At 35.6% G+C, this 22,212-nt stretch overlaps 1 protein-coding gene across 4 annotated transcripts in view; it reads right to left on the bottom strand.

Moving 5' to 3' along the window:
* Window positions 1-22,212, bottom strand: part of SYT1 (synaptotagmin 1) — a 356,060-nt gene that overhangs the window by 274,348 nt on the left and 59,500 nt on the right. For 2 of the 4 annotated variants that reach the window (XM_040553936.1, XM_040553955.1), the window contains exon 2: window positions 2,556-2,671. The exons of the other annotated variants lie outside the window; for them this stretch is intronic. The gene's annotated coding sequence lies outside the window, so the exon portion shown is untranslated. The remainder of the gene's footprint in view (window positions 1-2,555; window positions 2,672-22,212) is intronic. 4 annotated transcript variants of the gene reach the window in all.

Here is a 22,212-nt window from a genome sequence, read left to right as displayed (position 1 = left end):
CAACAAGTCTCAGAAGGTGTTTTCCCATGACTCTGCTTATTAAAGTATCCCCTTTAACCCACTTTGTAGTTTTCTCAATATTGTTGAATTGTCTATATAGAATTTCTTTGGTAACATATTATATGAATTGGATGACAGATTAAGAAGCATTTCTAGTTCAGATTTGTGTAACAGATCCTCAGGTTTTATTGCATTTTTTTAAAGTGCTTGCTATAGATTTTTTGACAAGTTCTTGGGGTCATTCTTATTGAATTTTTGCTTTGATTTGCTTCTTCATTTTGTATTTACCTTATAGTCAACTTTATTCTATTTCACATTCCTAAGAACCCTATTGTAGCTCATGGGTCTATGCGGATAATCTCTTTAGTAGCAATCCACCTCAGGGCACAAGACAGTCCAATGTGCATGCAAGTCCTTGAAGCTATTGTTCAAATGGAAATTCAGACCCCCAAATATTTGCCTTGATTTAAATTAGAGTTATCTGTAATAACATATTTAAACATTGGTGAATTACTCCCTGACACATTCATAGACAGTATTTCATATTCTCAAAAGAAACTGTCTGTAACTGAGACATGCAGAATAGTGAACTGAGATGAAAATTAATTTTATCACTACGATGAACACACTACTACCCCAATCAAAATTCATTTGCAAGTTTTGGTGGAACAGGAACAGATGCTGGGGAATTAGAAAATAAAATCTTTTTTCAATCTCTCTCTCCCCTCTTTTTCCACATTCAGCACAGAGCTGTGCTGTGTTTTATTACCAAAAATAACAGGTAGGCTTTGGGCAAAGTGACAGCCACCGCTAAAGTCATACATCAAGAGTTAGTTTCACAACAATCTGCTTTACAACACAAAAGAATAGTAGTATTCTTTCCAAGTGAGTTATTTTCCTTGGGGACAATTTACTTTGAGGACATATTGCTTTGCATTTTCTTATGGCTTTTCACTTGTTTTGTGAACTTTCATTGAAAGGTGCCCTGACATTTCATTGTCTTTATATGTTGTTGCTTTTCATTTGACCTGTGAATGATCTCCACTTCCACATGCTCTCTGTGAAACATCTGCACAAACAAACAGAAAACGTACAAAAAGCTCTAACCCAAATGAAGTATTGAAGCCCTTGTCAGTATAAACAATTAATTGGTATGGGAACTGTGACATGCAAATGAAAGCCCTGTAAATATCTTCAGACTATATAGCAACTGTTTTCATCTATTAAGAGGATGGTTTTAGTGCAATGTTTCACTGAAATTGCATCAAGCCTGGCAATTATAAGGAATCTTAACAGAACAAGATTGTTTCTCTTACTCTCCTCATCCCTGGAGGAAACATCAAAGCAATTGGGTGAAGACAGGCTATCTAGGCTATAGCAAGCAATGCTGCTTAGTCGTAACATATTCAGAAAAGTATCCATGCAATTTCCTAACAACAGCTTCTTCGGTTAATTTCAAATAGTTATCAATTCAAGAAGTACTGAAACAAAGCTAAATAGCGTAGTAATAAATTTTCAGTGTTGATTGTTGAAGCATTTTTAGATGAAGCAGTGGCAATATAATAAATTAATTTCCAAATATTGTATTACCAAAACAATAGCACTTAATCACCTTGGAGCATCCCTAAAAAAATAAAATAAAATGTTTCATTTCCCATTACTATAGTTAAACAGACAAGTAAATTAGAGGGATGGAGAGGACTTTTGCTTACTAATATCTATGAGCTCTGTGCCCTTTCACTTATTGTCTTTCAAAAATGAATAACAGCCTCCTATCAATGAAATTACCTTACAGGAAATAAAGACTTCATTAGTGTGTGTGTATGTATATATATATATATATATATATATATATATATGTTTATGTTCTGGGCATTATTGCTCTCTATTATTACAACTACTATTACTACAATTTCAGCATCCTGTCTACATCACTGGTACAGGAGCTTATGTAATGACTTGGACTACAACAGCTATGTCACTACTAGTGGAGATTGAGTCGTAGAAACATTAACTCAAATGGAACTCGTTAGCTGAAGATGCACAGCTGAAATATCTACAACCTGAAAGACCACAGTAATGTACATACAGCTCCTGTTGCTTAAGAAATTCACATGCAAAAATATAAGAATGCACGCTAATGAACAGATAAATCAAAGACAAACCTTACTCAGAAATTATCTGTATACTGGTGCACAATGGCAGATGTCACAGCATATTTTTTTATGATGCAAGGCTACTCAAGATCATCTGTGGATAATGAACCATGGCAGTTTGGGATTTGATAAAATGCAAGTTGATGGTGAGAGCGGACAAAAAATAGAAGTGCTATATGAACAGTCAAAAAATGCATATAGACTGTCTTTCATGGCAATTTCAAATATCATGTGTTTCCACAGAACTACACACTCACTGATCTAATAATAGACTTTACATCTGAAAAAGCCATTACTTGAAGTCATTTACTACCCCCATTTTATTTCTAGGAAAGTGCCATGCCTTAAAGCATTTAAGCAGGTACAGAAGGTAAAAGAATCCATGTCTGTTGAAAATACCTTATATCATTGGCGTCAACACGGTTTTCTTTTCACAGGAAAATCTCGAATGAAGGCTCTATCAATCAGTTTCTAATTTCTTCACAGCTCAGAAAAAAATCCCTTTTCTTTTCTCCCTTTAAGAGAAAGACATTCCATGTAAACATTTGCCTGTACCTCTGCAGCTGTATTTTCCATCTTTGCTTACAAACAACTGCTGCTTAAAAAGTCTTTTAATTATACTTGGTTTCTTCAATGCCTTTCAGCTGCTGATTGTCAGGAGTTGATTATCATGAGAGTTAACCAGATTGTTAAGATACACAGAAAAAAAAGACATGAACAGGTTTCCTTCATTATGGGCTCATTTGGTCTGTTTTCTTAGTGTGCTCCAATATCACAGATATATATCTGTAGTTTTAATAAGTGAGACAAGTATAGTCAATTGTAGTGACCCACAAGGTTCCTTAAGTTAGCATGCTCAGTGAACTCATTTGATACTAAAGAGACCTGGATTTGTACTTCTGTATTTTTTTTCCTTCTATACACAATTCAAAACAATTTGCATTAAAGGGCAAAAGTGACAGAAGAAAATTCAGTCTTTAGACTCAAATAACTTCGTAGAACAATTCAGCTTATGCCCCATATTATTTTTCTTCTATAGAGTGTCCGATTATGGTTAATTAAGAGAATTCACCTAGCTTTTTCCCCACAGCTCAAATCCCCTATACACATGCAAAGGATAGGAGAAAAGCTGTATCAACATATTTATCCTACAGATGGAAGCTGAGGTACACAAAATTAACCAATATGCTGAATGTCAGACAAGGAATCTAGCTTAATCTTTTCAGCCATAGATGTCTTGAATCCTTGATCAATACCTTTATCATACACCATAAAAGCTGTTCTCAGTGCCCATCTCTTATATGTATTGCTGTTGAGTATTTTCCTTAGTGTGAAATACAGTCATTATTTCATTTTGCAGGTCTTGGCAATAGTTAAGACAGTAAGAATACTTAGAAATAAAGACACTATTGCACATTGCAATTTTTATTGCATATTGCAATATTTGCACATTGCAGTTTTTATTGCATATTGCATTTTTTATTACAAATGCTTAATTGCATAATTCAAAAGTTCATTGAAAGTATTTTGAATAGTTTTGAAACTCATTTTTTCACGACTTATATACTAAGACATCAATATTATTAACCACAGCAGTAAAAAACAATGGAAATTTCTATAAATGTATAATTACCCTTCCAATTTTTTTAGGGAGTAAAGCCCATATTAACAGAGAGCATTGAATCATCATCACCAAAGTCATGGGGCAACAAGAATTTACACCACCACTTAATGTGTCTTTTCCATCAGAAATTAAAGAAAAAAAAAAAAAAAGAGGTGATATCCTCCAAATGACTCCAAGATCTATGGCTTTAATGAAATAAATATCAGGGAAAGCTGGTTAAAAAATGTTCCGGCTCTCAGAGTCGACAATTATTTTGTACCTTGTGGCTGTCTGGATAGAATATACTTATTTATCAAAACAACAAAGTAAAATTAAACTCATTAGATGCAAACCACAACATTAATAAAAGAACACTATTGCAATGTCAAGCACTCAAAGTTTAATTCAGCCTCTTTCTGAGGCTTTTATGACAATCTCTGAGTACCATATTTTGGGGCAGATCTAAGCTTATTCAGCACCTATGTTGCTTGATTAAGGAATTTAAAGGGTCCCCCCATCCTGTTCCATGAGTGCTTTGTAATTTGTATAGAATTCACAGTAGATTCTTAAGATAAAATTGGTTTTCATTGTGAAATTTTTGGAAGATAAAAAAAATAAAAATCCACTTTTTTCTTACATCTAATAATGGATCCTGATTTTTTTTCTTGTTTTATTTCTTGAGCACACTCAGCATATACTGCATGTTCCTATATACTGGAGCACAGCTCTCAGTGTAGGCTCTTTTGCTGCCTTCCTGGCTCATTTCTCAACCAGTCCCAGTTCTCTCCAGCTACGATTACTGGCTGTTGCTAATGGAACTATGCTGGCAGCTCTTAGCCTGCTGTCCGAGTATTCAATTCCTTATTAAAAATGTTTTCCCTAGAGATCCCTGCCAATTCTCTTTTTGCCTGGTTAATCCCAGTTTCCCACTCCATGCCCAATTTTATATTTCTTCCCATTCTCCAGGTTGACAAATCATCAGTAGTCTAGGGCTTTTGCCCCTTAAGCCTTGGTCACCCCCCCTCCCAGCCCAGTGCTGCCAGTTTTTGTCCATTACTGTTACTCTTCTATCTACTGTGGTCCCAGCTGGATCCCAGCAGGTACATGCAAGCCCAGCTCCCACTGCCGGGGCTGGCTCCTTCCCATTGCACAGAAGAGTTACCAAAAGCCATCGAAGGATACTGTTTATCAATGCCATTAGTCTTGCAATGCAAGTATGCTCAGTCACTCTGTGGCAATGCTGCATATTTATCAGCCTAAGATGCTGAGAGAAGCTTGAGCACACCCAATAGTGACTGCTACTGGAGGTTTTGCATCTTCAGTGTTAACAGATCTCTATTGCCTCTGTGAATCCCAAACCTTTTTAAGGGCTTTTAATTTTGCTAATTCTAGGTGGACGTTCATGGGGATGGCCACAGCCACATCCTCTTCAAAACTGGCAACCTTACTGTGAGGCAGTAATACTAACCCCACCTAAAAGGAAACTTTCAAACATGACAGTTTTGTGTAGAGATCTTAATTGTGTTAAAAAATCCTAGTGAGAAGCAAATATTTCTAAGGAGACAGCAGATAGCCTTTGGGATTTAGAGAAAGATGGATAACTTAATCAATAAAGTAAGTTTTAGTATGTTAATAGAGGTAACAGTGAAACATGATCCACGTTTCAACAAGAATTTTCAGGTTTTCTTAGAGGTTTAAAACTTCTTTTTACAAGTCCCTTGGGTAGCAGAATGAACCTCTCTCACTTATTGGATGAACAGTGCATAATACTTTGCGTAATGAAATTAAGCAGCCTGAAAGACATGTGAACATGACTAATGAGACAAAATGCAGCAGGAAAACCAAGCAGATGGCTTGAGTATTCTGGAACAGAGTAGCAAGGAGAGATCTCTCTTTTTTTTTTTTTTTTTCAGGATACATACAGAAACACAAACATAATCTTTGCAGTTCTGTATAATACTGCATCTGTCAGCACTTTGATGGTCTATGTATCACAAATGAAAGCTTGCCAGAATACTAATAACGCTGCGGAAAACCTTTATGTGTCTTCCACAGCAATGCAAAACGCAAACAAAATAAAGGGGAAAAAAAAAGTTTTCTTTTGTATTTTGTATCTTGCTGTTTTAAAGGTATGAGAAGATACCTAAGTTAGTAATGTGTTTTAAATCAACCAGTCTTCCAGTATTTCTTCACCAAGAGTCTGGTACTCAGAGACCTCCTCAGTAGTAAGAACATTTGGGGAAAAAAAAAAAAAAAAAAAAAGAGGAAACAAAAAAAAAGAGAGAAAAAAAAAAAGAAAGGTGCAGGTATCAAAAGATGATGGGAAAAGGCTTTTTGTATCAAGAAAAGTCAATGACTAATTTATGAAGGATGCTACCAGAAACACAGGAGCCTGAAGATAAAATCAGTTTGCTCTCTTTCCTTTCTGGGAAAAATGAAACAAAACAAAGAAACAACCTACACCACAAAACAACAACAAAATAAACACAGAAAAGATTAACTGTTAATTTCTACAATTTGAGTTAAAATGAGGGTCACCAGGTAGCTTCTCTTCAAGAGGTACTCTTTGGCTGAAGGGTATAATTCTGCTCTGCATGCAACCCATAATGGCACTGGCTGTTTACATCTGCAAACTTCTGAAAGTGCCGGCAGCTATGTTATAAATAACAAGCTGATTCAGAAAGTGAAAGTGTCTGAGCAATTTTGCAATGTCTTCTTTCTGCCTTCTCCATCACAAATGATTGGAATATAATGCTTTTGGATGTTTGTTTTCTGACACCTCAGATTTTTTATTTTTTTTCACTAGAAAATTTTATTTAATGTTTTAGAAAAAAAAAAAAAGACTACCTGTGATCAGCAATATAAAGACATCTTGTCAACAAAGTAATTTTAACCAATGGTCAGAAGAACACAATTTATTTTATCTGCACCTGTTGGTAAGTATAATAGTCTGTTCCACTGTTGGTGGTAATAATACAGCTGTAGCCCACCTATCACATCTTTGACTATTACATTCTCCTATTAGCTGGTGCTTGCAGTGCAATTTGGTGGTGTAGAATATTTTTACTACCAACACAAATGGCAGTGGTCTAAGATTGACATTCTTTAATCCCTTCAGTTAATTTTTAAAATATATCTCTGCACTGTTTGCACCAGTTTCCCTTTTTTTTAAAGTTCATAACTTTTATAATCGTAGAAAGATACTGAATAATTTCATGGTGTATCACTATTCAGCAAAAAACAACCAACAAATTTAGTTCTGGAAGACAGTAATGATCTTCTTTATTATTTTTCCATTGACTTCTGACTGCATTACTATCTCCTGTACTAAAACAAGCAAACAAACAAACACACATTTCTTTCAGTCTGAAGCATGTTAAAGTTATCTCTTCTCTGCAACAAGCACAGGAGTATCTAAAAACCTGGTCCCTGCAGCCAGTACAGTCTTACAATCAGCCTTGACCTAAATTCTTCAGGTGACATATGCAGAGATTTGGTTGATATCTTTATTCTACTCTAAATGATTCTTAATTACACTGCAGCACAATTTTTAAGCTTCAACTCCAGAAATGTTATGAAGTATTCATTACATGATAAATGACCTTCAATGAGAACTACAACACACATATATCATTCCAGCCCATATTACTGGAATCAGGTCCCCTCTGACCTTGCATTATAAACCTTGGCCACTGTTCAAACTATCAGCAAAGTCCAGCTTACGTCACCTTCCCTGCAGCTTTCAAACAACTTGTGTTAAACATGAATTAAACCTATCACAATACCAATAAAAATGTGGGGTTTATGATCTCAGTACCTTGTATTTATGATCAAATGGGGTCTGCAAATGACCTGAGAAGCATTTCTACCAATTGCGTATGGAATATTGTACAATGTAAATACAGACCCAATAGAGTTTTGTGAGTTAAAGTATCAAGTGATAATTTCTACCTTGTTACTGCTGTAAAAATGATATTCTCCTACTGTAGAAATGTTTTTAAATAAATTCAACTGTAAAGCTGTTTTTGTGATGTTCTGCAATAATTTGTACCAAAACAGAGTGCTCAAACTGTACTTTTATACCATTTTAGAGTTCAGTATAATGTTTTATATTATTATTTTATTATTTATATTATATAGAAAAACTAGCAACCATAAAGGAAGCTGGTAGGATCAAAGTTCAAAACAAAGAAAAGAAGGTGGTTCTTTGTTCAATGGTGGCAGATCTATGAAACTCTCAGAAACATACTAGGGATGCAAAAAATTAAAAAGTTTCAAGCTGAAACTGAATTATCACTAAGAAGAGCAATTTATTGATATTTAGACAAACTGCACCAGAAATCCCTTGAGCTGAAAGCAGTCAGAGGCTGGGAGAATTTTCAAGAAATGTGTAATATTTTCTTGCCCTCTTACTCTTTTCTGTGGAAATCTATGGCTTGTTGGAGATAGGATGCTGCACTCTGTAGGTCACAGGCTACAAGAATCCCTGGTCTGAACCGCTGGGACCATTCTTCCATTCTAACAAAAGATGCTCTGAATCTGCCCTATATTTTTGCCTAAGCAAGGGCAAGGACACAGATGCCATCGCATTCAAGGAATTAGGCAAAACCACTGTATGATGCATATCCATCACCCGGTCATCGTTAATATTGCATGTAAGTTCATTTCTACTGAACAAAATTGTATGTCTTAAACTTGGTATGTTCATGATAATCATTCCTTTAGCAGTAGTACAACTGTACCTAGAGTGCAAGTTCTTTGCCATCTAGAAAAAATCATAATTCAAAAAGCCCATATGAGGGTTTCACTATATCACAAGTGACGTATATCTGGACATTCCAAACAGTTAGTCTGTAAGTACCTTGGGATTAAAATCTGCAAGAAGATTCTACATCCTAACGTAGCATATGTTCTTATGAGGCAGACAGGTGTAATCACAGAGTCCATCTCACCTGGAACAGTAAGTGCAGTGCATGAAGTGACTACAGTACAGAGTCATATGTACACATAGACTTGTTACCATCTGATTTGGTAACTGCAATGGAGGCGAATTTGTTCTCTGCTTTGTTATAGGTACCCATACTGTAGCATATAGTTACATATATATAAAAACCTGATCTCAGAGATACATGGCCAACAACTTTGAGTCGTCACCCTTCAAGAAAATGTGCCCATCCACAAATGACACTATTCAAGCTCATATGTGTTTTCTAGTCTCTCTGGTCTCAGTAGGAAATTTCTGACTTTCCATTTGGGGATATTTTCACCAAGAGAATTTGATCTTAAATTCTTGTATATCTGTTAAAGTTATACACATTTATGGGAGGAAATGTTGGTCCCTTTCTACTTCTTTATCAAAAGCAGTAAGCAATAAATATATGCAGAAACCTTTTTAGTATGCGCTGACAGAAGTATCAGTCTTGATCTTGTTATTTAACTGAGAAGAGTCAGAAAGTATAAGAGAAAGAGTCAGAAAGTGTATGTCCCTATCTTATTGGACTGTGTGAAAAATTCAATATAATTATTACCCTCCTACTCCCACTTCACTTATGTAAAGAGTTTATTCAGTAACATTCTTTCACTTTAACTACATCTCAGATAAGTAACCATGAACTTTTCTACTATAGCCAAAACAGACTGTTTCAGACATCTTGTTCTGATATCCGATATATTTTTTTCCTCCACATTAATGCTGAAGCATGCAATAAAAAGTATGAATTAATAGTTCACTACAGTGTGAACACATCAATTTTATATCATTTCCTTATATTGTGCCAAGTCCTATCCTCAAACTTTCATTCTGACCTCTCTTACCAACCTAATTCCATACTGATCAACTCATTTACTTGTTACTAAGGAACAATTTCAAGCTTAAACTATGAGTGTGACCTTCAATTTATGAAAGACATCAAACACAAGATCAATCTGATGGTATAGACCTCACTGTAGATGGAAACTAAACTTTTCATGCTGTAAGTGAAAACAACCCAAACACGTAAAACTAACAAACTGCCAAAGAAAGTTTTTGAGGTTCTGTCTTCCGTATCTGTGCATGTGCTCAACTGGCAATTATTAAAGTCAACTGATGTGACCAGCTGACAAATTATAATACCAAATTAAGAGTTTAATGTTCTTTGCCGACATCCAGCTGATGTGCAATGTTCCATGCTGAACCCATAAAATTCTGCATGTCCTTTTTAAGATGTCAAAACCATCTTCACAAAGCTTTCCCAGTAGGAGTTTACAGCTTACCAAGATCCTGTACGTTATCTCAGGTTGTATTCTCTTCAGAACAATAGTTTATTATCCAATTAGACTGAAAATAATCTTTTTTTCCCTACAAACCACTTTCATGAGTTGACTTGCCATTCCTCTCACATACACTAAGAAAAAAAAATCCACTTGCAAAGTGTTGTTTCCTAACTGCAACATTTAAAGGGAAGGTTGCTATTTCCTCTGGCAAAGACTTATGACTTAGACATAAAATATGCTGTAGCCATGAAACTATAAAAATATATACAATCAAATTACAAATCTCAAAAGGCATGAACTTATCACGTGCATCCAGGCAGAGTTCTCACAGCTAGGGATCAGATAAAGATTTTAATTAGCTCCCTAGAAAATTGCTGTTCACATTTAGAATGAACAAAAAGTTCATCATCGCTTCTTTTTCATCCACTATCCAGGAAGCTTCATTGTCAGAAAATACACTAAAACTCTACAATCAAGTGATGAGATAGGTGCACACATAAAGCAGTCAAATTATGCTAAGTTACAACAAAAAGCTGTTTGGAGTGGGAGTGCTAGGGGAGTGGGAGTCCTATGAGGAGAGGCTGAGAGAGCTGAGACTGTTCTGCCAGCCCTCCAAAGAGGAGGCTCAAGGGGGACCTGGTCGATGTACACAAACACCTGAAGGGAAGGTGCAAGGAGGGTGGTGCCAGGCTCATTTCGGTGGTGCCCAGTGGCAGGATAAAAGGCAATGGGCACAAACGGAAACACACGAGGTTCCTCCTGAATATCAGGAAGCTCTTCTTTACTGTGCAGGTGACTGAGCACTGGCACAGGCTGCCCAGACAGGTTGTGGAGTCTCCCTCCTTAGAGACCTTCAAAACCCGCCTGGACATAGTCCTGGGCAACCTGCCCAGGGATCCAGATGGGATCTGACTACAAACACTGATCTCTCACCACTTTCTTTCTCTCATCATTTCCACCCTGTTTTCCAGGCACACTGATGAACAGGCAGCCAGGATCCCAGAAAGTGTTTGTCATGCAGTCTAGATGTAGCTATCGAGGTCACAGTCATCAAACCAGATGGCACCTCTGCTGCCATCAGTCTCATTTCCGACTCCTTGACATGCCACTCTTCAAATGCCAATACAACAAGAAGAAATACTTAACTCTCTCAGCTCCAGGTTTGTGTTAGAAACACTGTAAACACCTAATATCTGCAACTGTATCACCTCCCTTCTCTCCCCCTGGCCTTTTTTTTTTTTTTTTTCTGCTTCATCCAACTGCATCCTCTTATTTTGCAGCCTGCCAAAACTTGCCCAGTTCTTGATCATAGAATCATAGAATGGCTTGGGTTGGAAGGGACCATAAAGATCATCTAACTCTAAGCCCCCTGCCATTGGCAGGGATTATCTCATTATCTGTGTATTTAACTTATCTAGGCTCCTTTCTACTCAACATATTTCTTCAGTTTCTCTAAAAACTCCAGCTAGACCCCAGCCCATTAAGGAACTGTTCTGTTATATCCTCTGTTGGTGCTTCCAAGCGATTACATGCTTGAATGGGAGTTGTGCAGATAAGAGATGAATAGTAGCCCTCATTGATATAAAAACAACTTCTCAAGGTTGTGATTACACATGTATAAAAGGAAGTAGAAAGATGATGAAATAAATAAATCTGATTTTCATACCACTTCAAAGGTTAGTTCAGGAATATTGTAACATGGTCAAAATATTATTGGAGGCAAAAAATAATTTCCAGTATAAATATTATGTTGCATTGCATTCAGGGAAACAGAAGGTTGACTCACTACACTGTTGTCCGTCTATATTGAACTGAAACAAATTGGAGAAATAATTCACAATACAATAGAATTGTCAGCAGTTGCACATGCTGTCCAGGCTATTTAAATATTCTATAACTAATGGCTCAGAAAGGCACAATTGACAGTATGCAAAGACTGGATGATGAATCATCAGGTAGTTTAAGTAAAATTTTGTTTCATTAACTGTTTTGTTTTTAAACCACCTGCACTGTATTGTCTTATGTACTAAGATCAAATTGTTCTCAGTCTTTTGCTAAAAACTAGACAAGCTTACAAATGATAAGTTTTATTGTATTACGAGATTGATGCCAAACTGAAGAGCTGTGTATTGTGAGATTCCAATTATCTATTTTTCTGGCCAAGGATTTAATATCAGCCATTGTTAAAGATGAAACTAAGCCAGATTTATCAAACCTCTAATAGCTTTGTGTCATATGGAAGTAATTTTCCTTTTTGTCTCCCCATCTTCAAAATACATTTATTAGTCCTCTTGAAATGTAATTTTTCAGTTGAGGTTTTTTCTTTGGTCAGCTGGCAACCAAACAGATTACAGCTAGAATATCTTCAGACTGAGGAATAAATGAACACAGACCATTGATTTCAGTCAAATCAGACCTGACTTCCACCACTGTAAATACTGTCGGTGCATGTAGTCCTTTGTTTGGACAAGAGGCTGAAGTATTTAGATGCCTGAAGATGCACATAAGCACCTATTGGAGTTTACTGAAGTGTCTAAATGAGTAAGTGCCTTATTTCCACGAACTTCACGGGAGTTAGAAAACCTACTATGCATTTCCCTTCAGCTTTGCTCCCCTCCAAATATTTTTTACTAATATCCTTAACAGTGTTAATTAGAGATCTCTTTTCCCAAAGGGTGACCATCAAGATGTAACATTCATAGCGATATAGCAAACCTTAAAACCAGGGTATGAGAAATCTAGTAGTTCTAACTTTCAGCAAAAACATCTTAGGTTACTGAATCGGCTCAATTTCCAGGTTTTGTGACTGCAAGATTATTCCTTCTGGTATATGTGTAGCTTTAGCTCTATCTGCAAGAAATATTACTATACAATGTTTACAATATACTAAGTTTTTTCCTTATTGTCACATGATTTCAGTTTCTGGGTCACCCTTAGTTAAGAATTGCAACTGAATCATAAAGAAGATCTTTTTTTTTTTTTTTTTTTTTTTTTTTTGTAGTCACAGGACTGTAGATTTATGTCATTCATTGCTGACAAAAAATGATGCTAATAAGCCCGCTAACCACCTGGTCTTACACGTTCCTTTATGGAATTAAGGAACTAAAATAATTCTTTCTGTAACCATTGCTCTAATTGCTGGTGGGTTGATTTTGGCAGTAAGGTGGAGAGTAAGAAGGGAATTTGTTACTTCATCTTATGTGTTTTTATGGGATTCCAGCTTCTACTCTCCCACATTTTCCCCAGAAAATTAAAATTCATTCTTTTTTAAGCTGAATCCAGAGGTTCAATAAACATTGGAGTTTCAGTGTATTGGGAACTGTGCAAATATGCAGATGAAAGAAAAAACATTATAACAATAAAACAAAGAGTTTAAACATGCTAATAACGTACTGGAGTCAGTACATAGTACCTGGTTACTATCAGAAATTCCCATATATGAGTATAACTCCAATTTCTATCAGAAAATCTACTAGAATTCCTATCAAGCAGAGCCAATTCAGTAAGAAGGCTATACATTACCAGCCAAATGAAGGTGTAAAGACACAACATAAAGGAGAGCTGGAAAAAGCCTAGAAAAAAGATTGGATTTTATACATAGAAAGGAAGCAAAACATGAGTCCTTTAGTAAACATATCCAGATTTTTCTTAATTAACTCCTCAGAATGGTATTTCAAGAAATAACATTTATGGGTAGATTATGATTTGGATTTTGGAAGATTAGCAAAAAAATAAAAGTATTTCAGTTTTTGTTGTATGTACTTAGTGTTTTTGGCATTATTTCTGTTATATACTATAAGAACATTCAAAACTATATTCAGTTCAAATGACACATCCAAACAACTTACCTCTGAGTCTATTTTAAGACATACATTCTAGCACATCAAATGGGAAGAGCCTAGAACAAAGAGATGCAAGGCCAAGTTCTGCTACTATTTCAGGCTTTCTCTTGTGGAGAATTTAGATGTCAGTTACGGGCATCTTATAAATGATTTATATTTTCCACAATCACTATTGATTAATTATGACCTACATTAGCATTCAAATAGAACCTTAGCATTATGACCCTTTAAGACTGTACACAGTCATTTCAGGTGAATTACTGGTATGATCCCACAGAGTGCCAGTAAATAAAGAGAGAATCTCAACACAATAACTATTGAGGAAGTATAAAAACAAACAAAGAAGCCTAGCAATGAGTCACAAAGTCATGTTTGTGTAGATATTATTTTTAAGTGTATCACTTTGAAATTATCGATCCCTTCTGTTAATGGCTATTCTAGTATATGCTATTCAGCTCGTGAAAGTAAGAATCACTTAAGATCCACCTGCTGTCCTGGATATACTTATATCCATGATGATCTCTACATCAGTCTATGTATTCTTTGAAACACATGTACAGAATGATACTAACATTATGACAATTTAACATCCCAGCGTAGGATCTTCCACCATCCTTTAAATGAAAGAGTACATGGATATACAATGAGCAATACTGGAAAAGAGGGCATTATGCTGCCACAAAAGCATTTTGCAGCATGCAATCCAGTAAGCTTCTATAAAGTAGAGCTGCGACTGAAACTAAAGTAAGCTTTCGTCCCACTAACAAATTGCTGAAGATAATTAAAAATGACTTGACATTTCTGCAAAAATAGCTCTTAACATAAAGGTGAAAAATATGGGTGGGTGGGAAAAAAAAAAGAACAAAATGACCATGTAAGAAAAATCAATAACATTTTAGTTGCAAGTAGGAAAACTGAATGCCAACCTGTGTTTTCTTTCAATGAAAGAACGTAATAAAACAAGCTACTGTAATTGTTTATTAACAACAGATTTTTCCATAAATGCTATTTATGTTTGCTTCCAACTACATTGCTAAAGTTGTGCAAAAAGACTTTATTTCATTAGATCCTGTTTATTTACAACTATATTCAACATTACTCATTAAACTGATGCGCCATTAAGATAAGGGTATTTTTACCCTAGTCCTTTAAATCACTTTAATATCTATATAATTCCTTAGGACTAATTTAACGACTGATACAGCTGAAAATCTAGCCAGCTGAGCATCTTCATCCCTTTCATCTAAATCTAGTATCTCCAATGATTAATGAGAGAGTAGATTTGCGTAAGAGTCCCATATAGCCCCATATAGCTATAAGCCTTCCTATTAACACAAAAGCGTTTATCACCTGTCGTTATCATTCCTTTGGGAACCTAGATGTTTTGCAAAGATTCTTCCCCCCACAAATCTTAAATAACCTTTATAAGAATTCTTTAAATACTAAAAATCAGGAGAGTAACAAATCACTCCTACTGAGAATAAAATAATAAAAAGGATATTAAAAGCTCACTAATAACAGAGGCTGTGACACCATATTTGAAAGTGATTTAAGTCTTCATTAGATATTTTTTGTTCCAACCAAAATTTTGAGGAAGTAATAGATGCTGCTGAAACTAAAATTTACGAGGAATGGAGCCACATTTTCTGAATCCTTCCAATGATGCAGAGGCCAAATTTCAGAAAGCAAAGCAGTGCTGACTCTAAATTTTAGAGCCTCAAACCACAGTGCCAATGAGCATAGTACTTGTTAAAGCAGTCAGTAGTACTGCTAACCTGGGTAAACCCTATTAGGTACAAAGGCTGCAGAAATGAGCTGTTTAACTCAGGCTTATGATCAAAACTATCTAAAAGTTATGCATTCTTTAAGATCAGCTTTCCAGGACTTCTACTTTCTTCAGCTGTTATATCCAGCTACTGTCTCTTGTCTTAAACCGGACTTCTATGTCAGTGTTGTCTTGTCATTACATACAGTTAACACCTCACATGATGGATCTACATTTCTTGACTAGGTATTAGAGCAGTCCCATAGTCATGAAGTTCAAAGGGAGCTTCCCCGGGCACTCCAACAAGCACAGAAGTATTTTTCTGTTTTGAAGTTTTCATCCACTTATTTCTCACAATACAAGATGCTTGGCACTATTTCTAAGATTAGACTCTTAGTTTCATTAAAACATACCAAATTTTCTATCCCTCAATAAGACAGAAATGCCTCACCTAGGTAATGGCCTAGTAGCAATATGCCCATCATGGCTCCTTCACTTTTGCTTGAAGGAAGGAGCTGGTACTTCAAAGTAGTTAACAAGGCACACTGAGGAATTGTGGACTATATGCAGTTCTGAGCAAGTTAAAGACTGCTTTAAGCTATACCAGAAAAGCCACTGGACCTTTGTGAAAGCTTGGCCACCTCTGTTCTAAAACATACACCCACATCCTTCCCTCTCACTGTAGATGTTATTAAACAGAACTTTGACACATGCATGCACACACACAACAAACTCATGCGAACAAACCCACAACAACCCAAGCGTCCCATGATACTTTCATGATCCATTTCTTGGCCATGCAGATGTAATTAATCAATGTTACTACCCAGGGATAGATATATTATTATTGGTATAATCAATACCATTATTTTAGACACTTGGTTGCAAACAAATCAAGACAGTGTTGTTTTACATATAAACAAAAAATTAGAAGTCATCCATAGCTCAAAAACAAACAAACTAAAACAAAGCAACAACAACAACAACAACAACAACAACAACAAAACAGGAAAAGAAATAGAAAAGGAAACCTCAAAAGAAACCCTGCAATCTCCTGAGATACACACTTCTGGGCTTTGCTCAGTATTCCTAAATTAATATACCGAAGAGTTCTAACACTGTGTGTCTATTACCCATTATCATCATTATGTCTAGCATCCATTATCAAAATCCATGCAAAACCAGTCGGAATTTTTCTTAGTACTGAATTCTTTCAGCAATTAAACTTTTTATTTTTTTTTTAACAGTAAGCTGAATTACATTAGTGACCCAGCATTTGGCAAGTAATGCAACACATTGTGGAGTACTTGAATTATTCATAAGCTTGAAAAATACTATACTCCTTCCAAAAGGCAAAAAATAACCCCACGAATAATCATATCATACAGACAAAGGAGGTTATGAAAGTTAGCAGAAGTTTCCCTAATGTTTTGGTGGGTAAACAAACAAAGCAACTAAATGCAAATTAAGCTTTGACCTCTCACTCTTTTTTTTCCTTTTAACCTTTTTCACTTAACTCAAACTTGGCTAGAATCATACATTGCCACTTTTTCCTCTCAGCTGAACAAATTATTACAATGTTATTAGTACATTGCCCTAATTTACACTAGTCTTCTATTATGCTGTATCACTGAACCTATGGCTGTCTCCAGTGTGCATACAACTTCCTCCCTCAGGCTCAAAATCTTTTTCCTCTTATTTTTTTCACCTTGCCTTCTCACATTCTTTTAAGTGGGAAATATCATTCATCAATCTTCTCATAGCAGACATCTTGTTCCTACCCCAATGAAATACCTAAAACCCATGATCTGCCTAGCTCTCACTTCTTCTTTACTATCTATACCTAACCGGCAATAGCTTTGCTCATCACTTTTTTTTTTCTTTTTCTCTCTTCTCTTGCAATATCTGTGCTGAACTTAAAAACTGTGATTCTGGAGTGCTTCAGTTCATCCTTATTGATTTCATGCATTCAACTTTTCTTTGGGGAACATTCTCCCAACTATGATTTGACTGGTATTTTCCATTTCCTCCTTTCAGTCTTCCTTAAACCCATTCAATTTGAGCACTAACTCGACTTAAGCAACAAAATAGAAGCCAATTACTTCTTTTAAGAAATATCATAATATGAAATTGTAAATGTATTATTTTATTTTATTTGCATAGGTTAGGTTAGATTAAAACCTGAATGAAAAAAATCACATTGCTCCTTTGAATATCTGCCTAACCCTATCTATATGCATTGTAAGTAAAAAGTTCAAGGTTTTGTGTATGGAAATAAGAAAAAAATTCCAGAGGTCTCAAAAATATTTGTTCTTCATATACACACATACATATATGCACAAGGTATAACAACAAATACACTAGCCTTGTTCCCATGATGGTTAAAATAGCTGTTAATAAAAAGATAAAAACTCTGTACTTGAGCAGAAACAAACAGTAAAATAATTTTCACCTCTAGGAATAAAATACAAACAAAAAATGAGAAAGGGATCATATACAGTGAGGATGGTGCAGAGGTGATAATGCAGCTTGATTATGCTGAAAATACTGAATGAAGGGATGAAGATAAGATGGATAACAGATGAGGTAATCTCAGTTATGTTAATTATACAACTCAGAAGAAAAGCTCAAACAAATCCAGCTGACAGCGACAGTACAGCCTCCAGTTCAAATTCCAAAAGAACAAGAACATGATATTTCAGGTAGGAAGATCCCTATCTTGTGCTATATATATATATTAGTAAGTAGAATAACTTAGAGTAGTGAAGTATGAGAGAAGAGCAATGTGAGCAACTGATGGCCAATAAGCATCGAGAATGTGTATGTTTTTAGAGGAAACTTTCAGAAAACATACATTTAAAGACAGGCAGGTCAAGGGAGGATTAAAAGGTGAATCACACTAGATCAATTCAATAGCTTTATTCAAGGTTCTGTTTGTTGTTTTTTGTTTGTTTTGTGTGGTTTTTTTTGTTTGTTTGTTTTAAGACACTGGTAATGTGATAGACCTCACATATCTGAAGTTCAGAAAAGCATTTTCACAGAATACCAACATGGGAAATCATTACTCAATCTAGAGGAAATTAGGATTAATACCAGGAATATTAGCTCAATAAGAAACTAACTAAAGGAAAAATGGAAGTGATTAGTGTTGAAAAGTTTCAGGCTAGAGGGAAGCTATTAAGAGAGTTTCTCAATGACCAGTCTTGGGAGCAATCTCGTTAAATATTTTCATAATGACCTTGGCAAAAGTATCAGTACTATACTGGTGAAATCTTATGATAATTCATTTCTTGGGAAGTGATCAATACTGAGGAGCATTAGGATATCCATATGCAAAGAACCTGATGACCTTGAGGACATGAATATTATTAAATGAAATGAAACTGTAAGACACTTACGGCAAGGCCATCTCCCTAAGGACTAATAAAAACATTTATTCTAAAAGCCAGAAGCTCATCAGTTGCAAACAACTGAGGTAGAAAAGGATCAGTCCTAGGATTTAAGTATGAGCTGTTATTATTATATGGACAATGCAATCCTAAGCTGTATCAGACAAGATTTTTCTAGAGAGAAGCTAATACTGATGCTATTGTACAAGATCTGGGGGAAATCTAATCACTGATATCTCTAATATGCCACAGAATCCTGCTCACTCATGTTAAAGAATGATAAGCTTAAATTGAAAGAGGTGCAGAAAAGAGCTGCCAACATGATCAGAGAAATGGAAAATCTATCTGACAAAAAGAGACTAAAAGTGCTTAAGCATATCTGGTATAGTGAAATGGAAAAGTATGAGAAAATATGCCAGGGAACTGAACAGTGATGGAGAAAAATAATTATTCAGTCTAGGGGCCACAGCTGGCAAAAGAAAGAATGAATATAAGATCGCTATGAATAAAGTTAGGCTGTAAATTAAAAAATAAAAAAAGTCTAAATATTAGAACAATAAGAATCTGGAACAGCCTTGGTATAAAAGAAATGGATGCAGCTCCTATCCTCTCCTCAGACTAACAACTAGGTGCATGGTGCTTTGGAAGCTCATAATATAGACCCATAGAAAGAGCTACTTGAAACAGTAAGGAGACGCAGCTGGCAACCCTACCAATCTTACATTTCCAAAATTCCTTGAACAGTAACCAGGATTTTTCATAAGTACTGATATCTTTTTACAGGATCGCGAACTGTTAGGTGACATTTTCATATACTTAAGTATCAACTCTGCCTTAAATAAAGCAAAATACCTAGGAAAGATGGCATCCAGTACCGGCCATAAAGAATCCAATTTCTCTGCTCTCAAATCTACAACTCACCCTCATCTCAATACACATATATATCCCTGCTTGTTTAAAGACATGCAGGCATGGCGATTTTCTTTGTTTGTTTTATATGACTTCAGATATAGTATAAAAGATGTATTTACTTGATGCAAACCAAATAAATATAGAAAAAGGAGCTTTCATAACACCACTGTGTATCTGTACTGCTCTTCCACTAACAGCCACTTTCCAGAATAGGCTCACACGTGCAATTTATTCCTAAGGAGGTAAGAACTGACAAAAGTCAAGTATTTATTTTTTGTAAAGAAAGAGTCTAATCTAACTAGATACATGAATTTAGACAGTTCAATTACCATAGACCCTTGTGAAGGGATATTTAAAGAGCAGTAACCTTTTCATTTGTCTAAAAGGAAATGACTGAGGATCAAGGAGAGGGGTGCGCTGAAAGAGGAATGTGTCAGTGAGATGTTGGCAGTGCTTTCTTTTATGATAAGGTCAGGACTCTTTACTGGGCCAAATGAAGAGCCAAGGAAAGCCATCATAGGAGGTGCCTTTTAAAGCTTAGTACTTAGTAATACAGCTGTTGACTGAACAGCATCCCAGCTAATCATCCTCTGCCCAGAATGTGGGCCATTACAGAAAAATACACTTTTTCACACACTATGTTTTGCATTGCCATATTGTTGGAGTGTTTACCAGAACATGCTTCTCAGATCTTCAGAAGCCTGATTGAAAGGGAAGTAAACTGCTTCATACTATCATTAGGCATTATTCTTTTAAGTCAACCGTGCACTTCCCAGCACAAGCACATGCCTTAGATTTAATTGCCTAATGCAATGATTATTTATAATGTATTTAAACTTATTTTAAATACACACATAAGAAACCACCTATACCGAAACACAGATAGATGGTGAGAAAATACACCATTAGCAAGTGATATTTAGAGCTTGTTTCTGGGCTAGCATAATGTGAGGAAAGGCAACATTAACAGCAACATAAGAGAACACCTATTTTCTATATAGATAGAAAAGGAAAAATAAACAACTGTGTACAAATTTCATTCAGGAAACAATTTTCTGGTTGACTATATACAAGTATCTTCTGTGTCCAACACTGCCCTGCAACGAACAGGTATTCAAACTTGTGCTTTTATTGTTATTATGACAGTTATTTTCCAATACTTCCTGACTACACTGAAGTTACACAGGATTTATATGTGTTAAGGGGATAAAAGACTGCAGCTCAATGTCTTCAATTCAACCTGCTCTGAATAAAAAGTTGTTCATCCTCTTTTATCACCAAACTTGCAAAAAAACATTTGGACTTGGCTTACAGAGGCCTCCCAGAGAGCTTCATGTAGGCCTAGGATGCGTGTGCTGTGCTTAACGAAAGACATTCTGCTCTAGCAGGGTTCAAGGATATCTATCAACAGCTACACTGCAGTCACTGTGCTACTTGTGAAGAGAGAGCCATAAAGGTTCCTGTTTACACTCAATTGGCTTCATTTCTTCCACCCAAGATATGGCTTGCTCTGTGCCCATTGATATAAGTGGTGTCACAGGATGTATTGCTGTGCTTTTGCACTATTTAAGTGCAAAACCTACCATCATTCCCAATTTCTCTCCCTCTCTTGGGGGTACGAGTATAGAAAGAATCTGAGGAATTATCATTTTTGTGACCTCATTTAAGAGCTGAAAGTACAGATCATATTTTTATGGAGCCTTCCAGAATTCACTTTCTGTTCATTCATTTTTTCAGTATTTGCTCTGAACTCTACCTTCAAGGTAATTCACATCTCACCATCAGCCATCTTGAAAAGCTGTGTTGCTATATATGTGCTATATATGACTTTGATGCTAGATCCCTAGAAACACAGAATGATTAAAAAAATCACTTTGACAACTGAACCCCAAATTTACATTAAATGAGATGTTTCTTGAAAAAATAACTATTCCATGTTGCTCTAAAACTATTAAAATGTTCAGTTTTAGAGCTTGCCTTCTTTTATGTAGCTCTTGAGTATTAACTTTGATCAATGCTCAGATGTTCCATTTATTCAAATGTGCCATTTCATCTGCAGGATTTGTACTTGTTTGGCACTGCGGTTTCATCAAGATCTCTTAGATAAGCTTGAAGAAAAGGTGTTGGATTATTATAATCTTAAGTAAAATAAACTCAGTGATTTCCCTAGAAATCCTTAGAGCAGTAGCACTGAGCAAAATTAATGGAGAACTGCATTTACTTTTGTTGTCACTTAAGTGTTTTCTCTTGTTCTCTTTTATTTCTAGCAGTTTCTAATCAGCTAATTGGTTTT

Source organism: Cygnus olor, chromosome 1 (genome assembly GCF_009769625.2).
Source record: "Cygnus olor isolate bCygOlo1 chromosome 1, bCygOlo1.pri.v2, whole genome shotgun sequence".
NCBI lineage: Eukaryota > Metazoa > Chordata > Aves > Anseriformes > Anatidae > Cygnus > Cygnus olor.
The sequence above is the reverse complement of the archived record's forward strand: the minus strand, read 5'-3'. Positions and strand labels throughout refer to the sequence as shown.